Source organism: Cynocephalus volans, chromosome 6, assembly GCF_027409185.1.
Source record: "Cynocephalus volans isolate mCynVol1 chromosome 6, mCynVol1.pri, whole genome shotgun sequence".
In the NCBI taxonomy this organism is placed as follows: domain Eukaryota; kingdom Metazoa; phylum Chordata; class Mammalia; order Dermoptera; family Cynocephalidae; genus Cynocephalus; species Cynocephalus volans.
The window spans coordinates 15,093,846-15,106,926 of NC_084465.1; positions in this window are offsets into that span (position 1 = coordinate 15,093,846).

The following is a 13,081-nucleotide window of genomic DNA, read 5'->3' on the forward strand; positions in this document are numbered from 1 at the left end:
GGCACAGCCAGGGCAGGCAGCACGGGGCCTCTATGCTCAGGGTGAAGCTGAGTTTCTCGATCATGCCTTTCCTGATTGGAGGAGTATCCTGTGATGTCACTGTCCTGGTGTCATCCTCTGAAGGCTTCCCGAGGTTTAGTTCTTTCTGGTTCTGCAGGGTAGAAGCTACTGGGCATGTGAGGGAAGTAGACAGAGGACAGGGAAAGGCCCCAGGAGGGAGCCCAATGGTGCCTTGGATCAGGCATGTCCCAGCAATGCTCCATCTGTACCAAGAGCTCCTCTGCTCCCAGCAGGCAAAGGGCCACACAGCAGATAAGCAAAGCCCATGGCAGAATGGGGCAGAGTGGGTCAAGTGTCACCCTACTCAGGGTTCTGACCCTCTGAGGACTGGATTCTGGGCATCCCTTCTCTGACAGGATGATAGGCTGTGATGTCACTGCTCTGATGTCACGGTCTCAGCAGGTTCTCATGCACCTGGCCTCACTTGACAGGTCCTCACTTGTCCTGCAAAGCCTCTCACACAGCACACAGGGCTGGGCTGGGCTGGGCTGGGGTTAGGCCGCTTATCCATCCCCATAGCTTCTTTGGGGCAGTTGTTCCTCTGCTTGTTTCTGCCCCAGGCATGCAGGCTGCCCCAGCCCAGCACCGGCTCTCCATTTCCCCTTGCAAGCTCAGAAGGACTCCGACTCCCTCTCCACTGCATAGGTAAAGTTCATGGCTCCCTGCTTGGTCAGCACACTTGCAGATTTGTGTTTATGTCATCAAACTTTCCAGTGGAAACACTGTCCCGGGCAGTTAGCTCTGTGGACTCCTCCCTGGAAACATTTGGAGTTCGGTGGTGCCACAGCGCCTCCATGTGGTCCATTGTGCAGTAACCAAAATTTTGCTTCTGTTATGTATGTTTATGTTCCCCCCAAATTCGTTTGTTGAAGTCTAGTGCCCAATGTGACTGTATTTGGAGAAAAGGCCTTTATAGAAGTAATTAAGGTTAAATGAGGTCATAAAGGTGGAGCCCAGATTCAATACAATTAGTGACTTTATAAGAAGAAACAGGAGAGCCCTTGCTCTCTCTTCCACGTGAGGACACAGAAGGTGGCCGTCCGCAAGCCAGAAGGAAGGTGGCCGTCTGCAAGCCAGAAGGAAGGTGGCCGTCTGCAAGCCAGAAGGAAGGTGGCCGTCTGCAAGCCAGAAGGACAGTCCTCGTCAAAACCCCACCATGCTGGCACCTTAATCTTGGACTTCCAAACTGTGACAAAATAAGTTTGTTGTAGCCACCCAGTCTATGGTATTTAGTTGCATCAGTCCAAGCTGACTAATACAGCCTTCCTGACATGGTTCCAAGGGACTTAGGATGGGTTTAAATTAGGAATTATTGGATGTGAGGGCGATCTGGCTGCGACATCTGTCACCCCATTGATCGCCAGGGTTGATTCGGCTGATCTGGCTGGCTAGGCGGGTGTCCCCTTCCTCCCTCACCGCTCCGTGTGCGTCCCTCCCGAAGCTGCGCGCTCGGTCGAAGAGGACGACCTTCCCCGCTAGAGGAGAGGACCGTTCTTCGGTCAAGGGTATACGAGTAGCTGCGCTCCCCTGCTAGAACCTCCAAACAAGCTCTCTAAATTAGGAATTATTTTTAACATCTTGCCTATTACACTGTTTCTTTCTACGGGAATAAAAAAATACAAAAAAAAAAAAAATACAAACATCCCTAACGAATTTGGATTTGTCTTTCTTGAGGTCCCTTTTTACACTGTAAGAGAAAAACAGGTCATGAAGAAAGTTTTGTTTTGTTTGCCTTGAGAAAATTCTGATGGAGGAGATGGTGCACACCTGGCTGAGCTTAGGTGGAAGTGATAAAGCAAGAGCTGTGGCAGAAACTACACAAAGACAGCCTGTCTCCCTCACTGCAGTTGGACTCTCAATGAATTTGTGAATGATTTATCGTTAAGGTCTTTTTTCTTTATTATCCTTAGTCAGCTTGCCCAAGGCAGACCACTCAGACAACTATTTGATAGGTGCCTGCTAATCACTTACTCCAAAATAAAGAAAATAATACTCACTGTTCCTATACTTCTGGAGAATTTGTTTCTTTTCCTTATATCGTCTCTCTTTTACAAATCTTTTTGCCTCTGTTAATTGGCAGTAATCTAATTCCCATTTCCCCATTCATGGGAAAATGTGCACAGGTAAATGATTAAATTCCTCTAAGTTTTTCTTTGATATCCACACAAGAAATAAAATATTCCAACCCTGTACACCTAGTATGGTAGGAAAGAGGAGCCAGCCTGCATTTATGTAGGATAAAAAAATAAAATAAACAAGGAGACTTGGTAAAACAGAGTATGAGAGGATTCAATTCCTGGATCCTTACTTTCTGCTCACTACTTCTGACTTGGTTTACTTCCAATCCAAACTTCTTTAAATATTCACATTTGATTTAACTATGACTAAATTTTAAACAATGCATTAGATAGAATGAGTATAGCTTTTCTAATATAGTCTATTTCTTGACTTTTTAAGCCTAAAGGCAAATGACTCCATCAGATATCACTGAGATGATATGTTGAATAAAAATGGCAGATTGGACATCTTGTCTTACTCCTGATCTTAGAGGAAAGGCATTCAGCTTTTCACTATTGAGAACAATGTTAGCTATGGGTTTGTCATATGGTCATTATGTTGAGACATATTCCTTATATACCTAAGGAACAAATATTTTTTTTTTGGTTATCCCTGATCCAGCTGCATCAGACCTTGGCGGGCACTAATCAATGTGCCAATGAGCTATGATCAGTGCCCAGTAACTCTTACAAGATGCCACCCAGAGAAGGAAAATTCCACTCTGATTGAGTCTCCATGGATACAAACCAGATAAAATTATCTTAAGCCCAAAGGAAATATTCTATAACTTAATACTTGTTATGAATTTTGTGTATACGTGACTCATCAAAACTTTCCGCAATAGCAGTTGATATGTCTGATGGAGTTTCTGATGGTAGATAAGCTAAGTTTCTACACAAAATCATAAAAATATATACTATCAGTATATATCCCACTATGATAAAGTGTACTTACCTGCTTTAAAAAGAATACCTAGCAATTTTTGCATTTAATTAGGTAAAATTGCTTGATTGCTGCTCAATCCTTATCTATAAAAAGAAACAGAACAGAATATCTAAGATTGCTTCAGAGGTGTGTCATACCACATGATAAATAACTATCATGTTTTAGATAAGAGGAGGCCCAGGTAATATCATGAACATGTGTGAAATACAAGAGCCTTGGCTCTGGCTTCTTCTATAATTGCAAACTAGCATCATCTTGTGGCTCCTTCGCTAGGTGAACCTGATAAGGCAAGAAAAAAATATGAATACCAAAGACTAACCAATTCCCTGAGAATCTCCTGAGAGACTGAAGCTATTTGGGGCTGACATATGAGTAAAATGAGAGGTGAGCCCAAGATTGCAGCAAAAAACAGGATTTTGGATATTGTTTAAGTTTTGCTCTTGCCTGACTTCCTCCTTATAGAAAAACAATATCATGTTCATTTTCATTGGAGAAATCAGTAGTAGTGTAACTGACACCGCTAAGGGACACCAAGGACTCCAAAAGATAACTGTTCTGTTGTATTTTGACTGTTTGTGTGCCCCCAAAATTCATACGTTGAAACTTAATAACTGATATGAAGGTATTAGGAGGTGGGGCTTTGGGAGGTGATTAGACCGTGAAGGCAGAACTCTTATGACTGGAGTTAGTTCCCTTATAAAGAGACTCCAGAGAGCTAGCCAGCACTTCTACCATGTGAGGACACAGTGAGAGGGTGCCATCTATGAAACGAAAGTAGGCTCTCACTAGACACTGGATCTGCTTTTGCCTTGATCATGGACTTTCCAGCCTCTACAACTGTGAGAAATAAATGTCTGTTGTTTATAAGCTACTCGTTTTATGGCATTTTATTGTAACAGTCCGACAGGACTAAGACAATAACAAATTGACCAATATATATACCCAGAAAGCAAATTATTGAACTAGATAAAGCAAGAATTTTCAACAAGCATGATAAATATACTATGTGGAGATATGCAACATAAACATGAATGTAAAAGCTGTGTAACCGATAAGAATGCATAAGGTTAATTTATTAAAGATTGTAACTTAGCATACCTAACATATTTTGACATTAGCATTTCTGAGGGTAAATATTCATGTTATTTGATTTTCTAAATGAAGTCAATGCTTGGTGTAGACACTGCAGGTTTTCATTCCAATAGGAACTAATATACATTTCTAATTTCCTAAAATAATGGCTCCAATCATCAGGTGTCTTTTTTAACCTCTTTTCATATGAACACAATTTTAGCTAATAAGTTCATAATCCAGATAAGACCTAAGAAGTTCTCTCTTCTTTAAGATCCAGGTGAAATTTTCTAGAGCCCATAGAGTCCGGGAACTATGGAAATCTCAAGCTTTTCCCAAGATTTCTGATCATTCCCATACGTTCATATTCTCCTGGTCTCTTCTAACCCTGTCACATTATTTGGCCGTAAAGCTAAGCTCCTCCTAGTTTTCCTTGACAAAATCATGCACATATAGTACTGGTGAGTTTAAGAGAGTCTGGTGAAGATTTTGGGAGAGCTGCCAAGGATTAAAATATATACTTGTATTAAAATATTTCCACCAACAATGTTTTCCTCTCTAAGAAATAAGGTATCAGTTATTAAGACACAAAATTTTAATTTTCTGCATTAAAAATTGTGGTACCCAATTCTTCTTTCTTGAGTGTAACTCGTCTTTATTTGAAGATTATGTTTTCCAAATGATTGTCTAAACAGTTCTTTAATTTCATTATCAAGAAAAATATACATAACATAAAATTTACCATTTTAACCATTTTTAAGTGTAAAGTTTAGTGGCCTTAACTACATCCACATTGTTGCACAAACATCATGACCATGCATCTCCAGAACTTTTTATCTTCCCAAACTGAAACTCTATGTCTATTAAACACTAACTGCCCATTTTCCTCCTCCTCCCAGGCCCTGGCAACCATGATTCTATTTTCTATCTCTATGAATTTCACTACTCTCCATACCTCCTGCAAATGGAATCATACGATATTTGTCCTTTTGTGGTCGGGCTTATTTCACTTAGCATAGTGTCTTCCATGTTCATACATGTTGTAGCATGTATCAGAATTTCATTATTTTTTATGGCTGAATAATATTCCATTATATGTATATGTCACATTTTGCTTATCCTGTTATTGATAAACAGGTTGTTTCTACCTTTTGGCACTGCAAATAATGCTGCTATAAACATGAATGTATCAATATCTGTTTGAGTACTTGCTTTCACTTCTTTTGGATCATACAGTAATTCTATGTTCAATTTTTGGAGGAACTGCCATACTGTTTTCCATGGTGGCTGCACTATTTTAATTTCCCACCAGCAATGCACAAGGGTTTTAATTTTGTTGTTTCAATAATAGCCATTCCTAATGGGTGTGGTTTTCTTGTATTTTTGAAATTATGGTGGGAATATATGGTAAAGTTTTATTTTACATTTGCTGTTGTTGTTGGTTTTAAACATATTACTTTTTAAAAATTTTTCTAAGATAATTTATTATACATACATGTGATGTACAAAGTTGATTTTCACTGACTATGTACCATGTGTGTGAGGGCTAGATCAGGATAGTTAGCTTATTTATGATTGCAATACGTAATCATTCTTTGTGTCCATTAACCTTAACCCCCTCGATCTCCCCCTCTCCTCCCCTTTTCCATCTCTAGTCACCATGGTCTTTTCTCTCTCTCTAAAAATTCAACCTATTACTGTGATTGTTGTTTATTTCTTTTTCTCTCTTTCTCTATTATTTATTTATTTAAGGATTCAGTACTCATCTATGAAGAGAACATATGGCATTTCTCTTTCTGTATCTGGGTGTTTCACTTAGGATAATTTTCTCTGGGCTCATCCATGTTGCTGCAAATGGCAGAATTTCAATCTTTTAATGGCAGAGTACTAGTCCATTCTGTATATATACCACAATTTCATTATCCAGTCATCCATAGATGGACATTTATGTTGGTCCCATCACCTAGCTATGGTAAATAGAGCTGCAGTAAACATGGGAGTGCAGGTGCCCCTTCAACGTAATGATTTCCAATCCTCTGGACTTATCCCCAGGAGTGGGATTACTAGATCATATGGCAGTTCTATCTGTAGTTGTTTGAGGAACCCAAATACTATTTTCCATAATGGCAGTACTAATTGACAGTCTCACCAACAGTGCAGATGGTTTCCCCTTTCTCCTTACGCTCTCCAGCTTTGTTATTCTCTGTCTTTTTTATAATAGTCAGTCTGTCCCGGCTGAGGTGATATCTTAAGTGGTTTCAATTTGCATTTCTCTGATGATTAGTGATGTTGAGCATTTTTCCATATCCCTGCTGGCCATTTGTATGTCCTCCTTCAAGAAATGTCTATTCAGCTCCTTTTCCTATTTTTAAATTGGATAATTTGTGGGTTTTTGCTGTAAAGTTCTTTGAGTTCTTTGTAGATTTGGGGCGAAAATCCCTTGTCAGATATATGATTTGCAAATATTTTCTTCCATTCTATAAGTTGTCTTGTCACTCTGCTGATTGTTTCCTTTCCTGTACAGAAGCTTTTTAGTTTAATATAATTACATTTGTTTATTTTTTCTTTTGCTGTCTGTGCTTTTGGGGTCTTACTTATGATGTCGTTGCCGGTCCTCACTTTTTAAATCTCAAGTTTGCAAAAATATTAGTCTCCAAAATTTTGGAAAGTCATTTTCATCTATAAATCCATTAGTTGAGGAACCATTGTACTCAAGGACTAGAATCTTTTTTCACAAGGTTCTCAAAGTTGGAAAGCAAAAATCTAGCCTTGGGTTCACTAGAGTCTGTAAGGAAAGATTACGTGAGTTGGATTATGTGTTGAAGATAAATCTTTATGAAGTTAGCTTAGAACACCCTCAACCCCTGACAACCTCACAGCTCTCCAGGAGACTGTTTTGACACAACATGAAGGGCTCTGACTAAAGTTAGACAAGGGGCACAATTAAAAAGAACAAATATACTATAAATCTATTTGGATTTTCAGCTAGTTAGTGAACACCATGGTCTCATGGTTGGTGAGAAAAAGGCACATGAAAAAGGAAAGGCACTTGTAAGATACCGGGTTACTCAAGCAAACTGTTTCATTTATAGGATATGACCTGGCATTGAAAAATGAATGCTTTTTTCCTTCAATTGTTGGAGTAGAAATCATTCCCTCAGGACTATGTTTATGTTATATGTCTGATGGGGGTTTGGAGTACTTGAAAAACAAACGGCTTAATTATCTTATTTCCTTGATACAGAGTACCAATTAGAAGCTTTAACACTAATGCAAAGGATGCATGTATTGATGTCTTTAATTTTACTCTTTGAGGACCTAAGTCAATAAGATTCCCAACTGTCTTAATACATTGCTTCTATATCCAGTAAGAAGTGACATTTGATAAATAAATATTGAAAATATTTATCAAATGAATAAACAAATTATATAGTACTAGTAATGAAAGTCTAAGCTGGATACAGTGGGTATAGTGTAGTGGGGAATAAGATTAATTTCGTTAGGTATATGATGAGTTTCTGTGTGTCCACGGTATACCAAGGTGAAGATATTCAGCTGGGAAGGTCATATGAAGTTCTGGAGCTCAGAGAAATCCAAATAAGAAATAGACTATTGAAAATCACTCTAGCTGAATAGCTAAAACCTGAGGAAGGTGGTATTGGTGGGGGATGTCATTCAAATAACTCAGTAGAAGTGGAAAAAATAAAATAAATTGAGTAGGATTCCCCAGTGGAAACTCATATTTAAAGATGTTAGTGTTACCAGAGGAGAGGGTCTGGGGAGGTGGGATAGCCAACCTCAACCCACCCTGTCATCTACCAGGTTCTTGACTCCACCACAGGAAAGAATTCAAGAGCAGAGTAGGAGTAGAAAGCAAAAAGAGGTTTAAGGTAAAGAATAAGAAATAAATACCTCACAGAGAAAGTGCAGGCTGGCTCGAGAAAGTGAGCAGTAGTAATGCTAAAGGCAGGTTGAACACAGAAAGTAAGAAATACACACTTTACAGGCAAAGTACAGGCTCGCTCCAGAGAGAGCAGCAGCCCTGCCTTCTTCTTGGATTCTACCAGGAATATATATAAAGTATATATAAAATAACTGGCTATGCTATATATATTCATGATGTCTAATGAATATTCAACTAAGGGGGTGGTTCCTGGTGATGTAACAGATTATGTAACCTAATCTAGCACATGCTCAGTTGGTCTCTTTAGAGCATGTTCATTGGCCAAATTCCAACATGTACACCAAATTACTTAAAGTATATTCAATGCTCTCTAGCGCCCCCTATGGAAAGGCATTCAAAGATAAACTCCTTTCTCCTGAACATGCTCAGCCACTGGAATTACAAAAATCTGCCTCCTGCAGTCTCAATCACCACATGTTGGTGCCACAAATAGGTGCAACAAGCAAGAGTAACTTAGGGATCAGATGAGGGGCTTGAATCCTAGGGAAGTGGTTTGAGATCAAGGGGAGTGGCCTGAAACCTGAGCCCAAGGAAACTGAGCATTTCCTGTCTCACCAGAACTAAAGGAGTCATCAAAGTCTGCTTAAAAAAGACAAGTCAGAGATAGAAGAGCAGAACCAGAAGCAAAACATCATTGGAGTTGGGACAGAAATTTGTTTCCAAAAGAAGAGGGATATTAACGTGTTGATTCCCAAGGATTACTGTCATAGACCATGTGGAGGGTAGGAACCTAGGACAAGTCTCCTTGAAGTCGGAGTCAGCAACAGTCAGAAGTTTTTGCATAGAACGGAGTAACTATAGCTGTGTACCATTGTCACTGCACAAAAGTAAATGAGTAAATCCCCCAATCCAGGATGAGGTGTTAAGTCTAAATGGCTCAGGATCTACTAGAGAGAAATTCTTAACTGTGGGCAACTTTTTGCAGCAGAGAAGCAGCTTCTTTTGTTTCCACTGCTCCTGTGGATGCAGCACCTGTACCTGTGTCTCTAGTCCAGGCCATATGTTATGTTTTTATGACCAGGTGTCCTATCTGGCACCTGCGGTGTCTGAGAGAAGACCCAGAAGCTGGAGACAGAGGCCAGAAAAAGCCAGACATATAGAAAAAAGAGAAGGATTTGTAGAAGATAAGACAAAGCAACTCAAGAAGGAATTGTCTTCTGTGCCCAGTACGCACTTGCTGCCACGTAGCAAGCGTCTCTGAGCACAGCAGTCTAGGGCTTATGATAGGATTGGACAAAGCTTTCCTAAGATTCTGGTCTTCAGCTGTAGAGTACTTGGGACCCTATGATCCTCATTCACAAATCACTGTTTCCACTTTATGCAAATAATAATGGTAACGACCATTCATTTGGAGGCGATATTCACGGGAAGTATACTAGGCACTACGTATTTTACGTTTACATCTAAAAAATGTTTCTCTTTGCTTTGAAACTCCTCACAGCATAATGAGAGATGCAACAGAAAGAAAAAACCAACTCCAAAACTTTCAGAACCAATTTACGTTTTTAATGAGCATCTCTTTTTTGATTTCGAAAAGAGAGTTTCATGACACAACATGAAACAAAAATTCCTTAACTCCTTTTATCTTCCCCAACTACTCCCATCCCTCTTCTCCCTAAAATTCTCCCAAAAGTCTCACCACTCCCTAAAATGAGACTTCTCTCTTCTTTATTCATCTCATTTCATCCTTAATCATTTTCTTTGCTTCCACTACCTTTGAGGAACTCTTCAAGATCTGATCTGACTTACGGAGTTGCAGAAGGTCATGTTAAAGGTTGTATATATTTGTAGTTGCTTGAGAGATCACATGATATATACCTGGTTTCCCTGAGAGGAAGGTATCTTAGAGTTGGGGGAGGAAGCTACAATATATCTATGATCTAGCCTCAAAAACAATACACTCCCACTTCTGCCGCATTCTGTTGATCACAACAGCAGGCCCTGATTCGATGGGGGAAGGTGCTACACAGGGATCATGGGGAGCCAGACCGGATGCTAGCCACCACCCACATATATAATAATTTAACTATTTCCAGGAAGAGAGAAGAAGATATGATCAACCTTATTACTAAAATTAATAAAGTCATTATCAAAATGACTTGGAGCAGAGATAGAATAGGAGGAGGATATATCTTAGTATAAGAAGGATTGTGATGGGAAAAGGAAAGAGGATAGAAGCAAAATTGAAGCCTGTCGGAAGAGAAAAAGGGACTCTATAGTCTATATTACATGTAAACTATTATCATCACCATCACTATCATCATCATCTCCCTTTTCTGCAGGGAATAAAATGAGGAGAATTCTCTCCAAGTACCCTGTATGTGCAAGTGCTATTAGAACACCAGTCCAGTAGAGGTGGGGGTAGCAAATGGAGTCAGCCCAGTCAAACCGGGGAGTCGTATTCCAGCCAGCCTTTGTCACTTTCAGACTGTGGTCCTCGATGCTCTGGCATCCTCGCCCTCAACCTCAGTGTTTTCATTGCTGGTGGTCCTGGGAAGGGCTTCTGCACTTCCTTCTGGTTAATGTGGCAGCTTCATGAGGGAAGGGCCACCTCGTGCTTGTTCTTTTGGGCTGAGTGGCCATAGCTGTGGAGTTGCAGCTGACCCAGTAGTGCAGAGAGGTCTACTTGGTGCTGGTCAACTCCAGAATCAGAGAATTCTATATTTTCAAGATACATGTAACCTTCATACAATTCTCTTTTAACTATACATTTAGCACTAATTGAGTAATGGATCAGCCTGAGCCCTGGTCCTGGGTCTTGGCAATACCAGTACACTGAAAAGTGGTTCATTTTCTGAGAACATTAAAAGGTCAGCTTCTTCTCCATCTCTGCAAGAAGGTATCTTGGTGTCTGTTTGGCTTGAGCAACCAAGCATCCGTGCTGGAGAAGGGTGTATAAGCTAAAATAGGGACAAAGAAATAAATATTTGTCCTAATGAGAGGAAGTGCCTAGGATCTAAAATTGGAAAGTTCGTATCAGAGGTTTCTTCTGTTTCCTGGACTCACCTGCTCCCAAGAGACAAAAGGCCACACAGAAGAGTAGTCTGGCACTCACGGCAGGGCCAGCAAGTGGTGGGGTGTCTCTCAGCCCAGTGGTCTGTTGTTCTCAGGCGAAGATCGCCTGGCACTCTGAGCCTCTCACTAGCCGATAGCCAGGTCTTACAGGGATGCCCATATTCTTACAGGCTCTCCAAGTCCAGAATGTCCTCTTATTTGGTTCAAGACCAGTCACTCTCCCTTTCTTTATTGTTTTCTAAGGTAGGGCAGTGTTGGGTGGAGCTGGGTTTGAGGAATGGGCTAACAATCTAGGTTCTCTAATCTTTCTGTGAGGCTGTTCCTACTCTGTACACACTTGCCCATGGGCATTCAAACTCCCTCACTGTCCATGTTTCTCCAGTTTTGTGGAAGTCACTCAAAGTCAGCAATCAATCTGCCTGATACAATCACAAAGCCTTTCTAACCCCCACCCCTAAAACCCACAACTCTTTCTGCCCACGACCTCTTGTGTCTCAGTGGAACCTCAGAACTCCTCTTGGCCAAGTAAATTGGGAATTGTTTACATTGTCAGCTAGATCAGGAATACAGTTTTCAGTAATTTTCTGAATGTCCTTATCCACTCCAAGTTTTTTCTGTGGTTTTTCCCAGCTGAATGTAGTAACATTCCCAATTCCTTTGAGCTGACATATGGAGGTCCTTTCTTCCATTCTACTTGTTTTTTCCAGCACAATCTCAGAAGTTATACTCTAATTGGTATATATTCCTCACACCATTCTATAAGAGGGAAATGACAAAGCGTGAATACAAAGAAAGAACATTTTGTTGAAATAGATATAAAATCCTGAGACAGGAAGACTAAAAAGGTTCTGCTATCTCAATTCCTACAGAGCTAGAAAGTTCATAGAGAAAATGATCAAGGTACCTTCACTAAATATGACCTGATTTGCAGGAAAGGGCTGACCAGTTACCTAGGTTACCATTAGATGGGCTCAAATAAGAAAAAGATAGATATTAATGAAATAAACTGAACAATTAAAGGCCAAATAAATGGAAGAGACCATAAGAAAGAGAAGTGTTGGAAAAGTGTGGTCACTCCCACTTCCCAGAGAAAAACACCAGGACTGGTAGGCAGTGTGCCATACCTTGTCCCAAGGAGAGAAGCTAAATGACGACCTTGCACAATGTTTTTCTGATGACTACAGGAGCCGTGTGGAGCAATTACAGATGAGAGAATATGAACTGAAAGCAAATTTTCAAGAAGCTGAGTCTTGCAGGAGAGAGTGTGCTGGGTTTTTCCTCTTACTCCCATCTCTGTGGTTCCAACCCAGATGAACCTATTCCCACTTCCATGACTTTGCTCGTGATATCCCCTATCTAACTACAATTAGGCATTATCTTAGAAACCATACTTTTCTGCCTCTGGCTCAAGTCAAACGAGTTGACTTCCCTGACTTGGTGAAGACTGCCTGCTTTGCTCAGCCTCCAAGACAGATGCAAACTCTTCCTTCACAGAAGTCCCTAAGTCATTAGCTTGTACTTCTTTCAAGGAGTCATTAAATTTCCCATAATCATGATGCTTTTCTTTCCTACTAGCTGAAACATTCTGTAAGGGCACTATTATACAAAGGGACATAGATAGATACCACTAGCACTATGCAATGTGGGTATAAAATAAGGATTACTGGGGAAAACTCACAGACAAAAAGCAGCAATACATATTCAACTATCTACCCTCTCCTTATTCCGTGTAGGGATGTGTCTAGGCAGGTATAACTCCCTGCACCAGGAAAGTCTGTCAAGAGAAGGAGTCGCCCCTATTCTACTTATGTAGAGAGACATCGGGAGGGGAACATTCAGCACCTGCTCATAGCAGGAGTAGCTCCTTGGCTGAAGAAATGGACTGGCCTAACTGGACATTAGAGGTTTCCCATGACAATGTTGCTGGTGTCAGCTACAAGCCCTGGTATTCCTTCTTTGAATTATGTC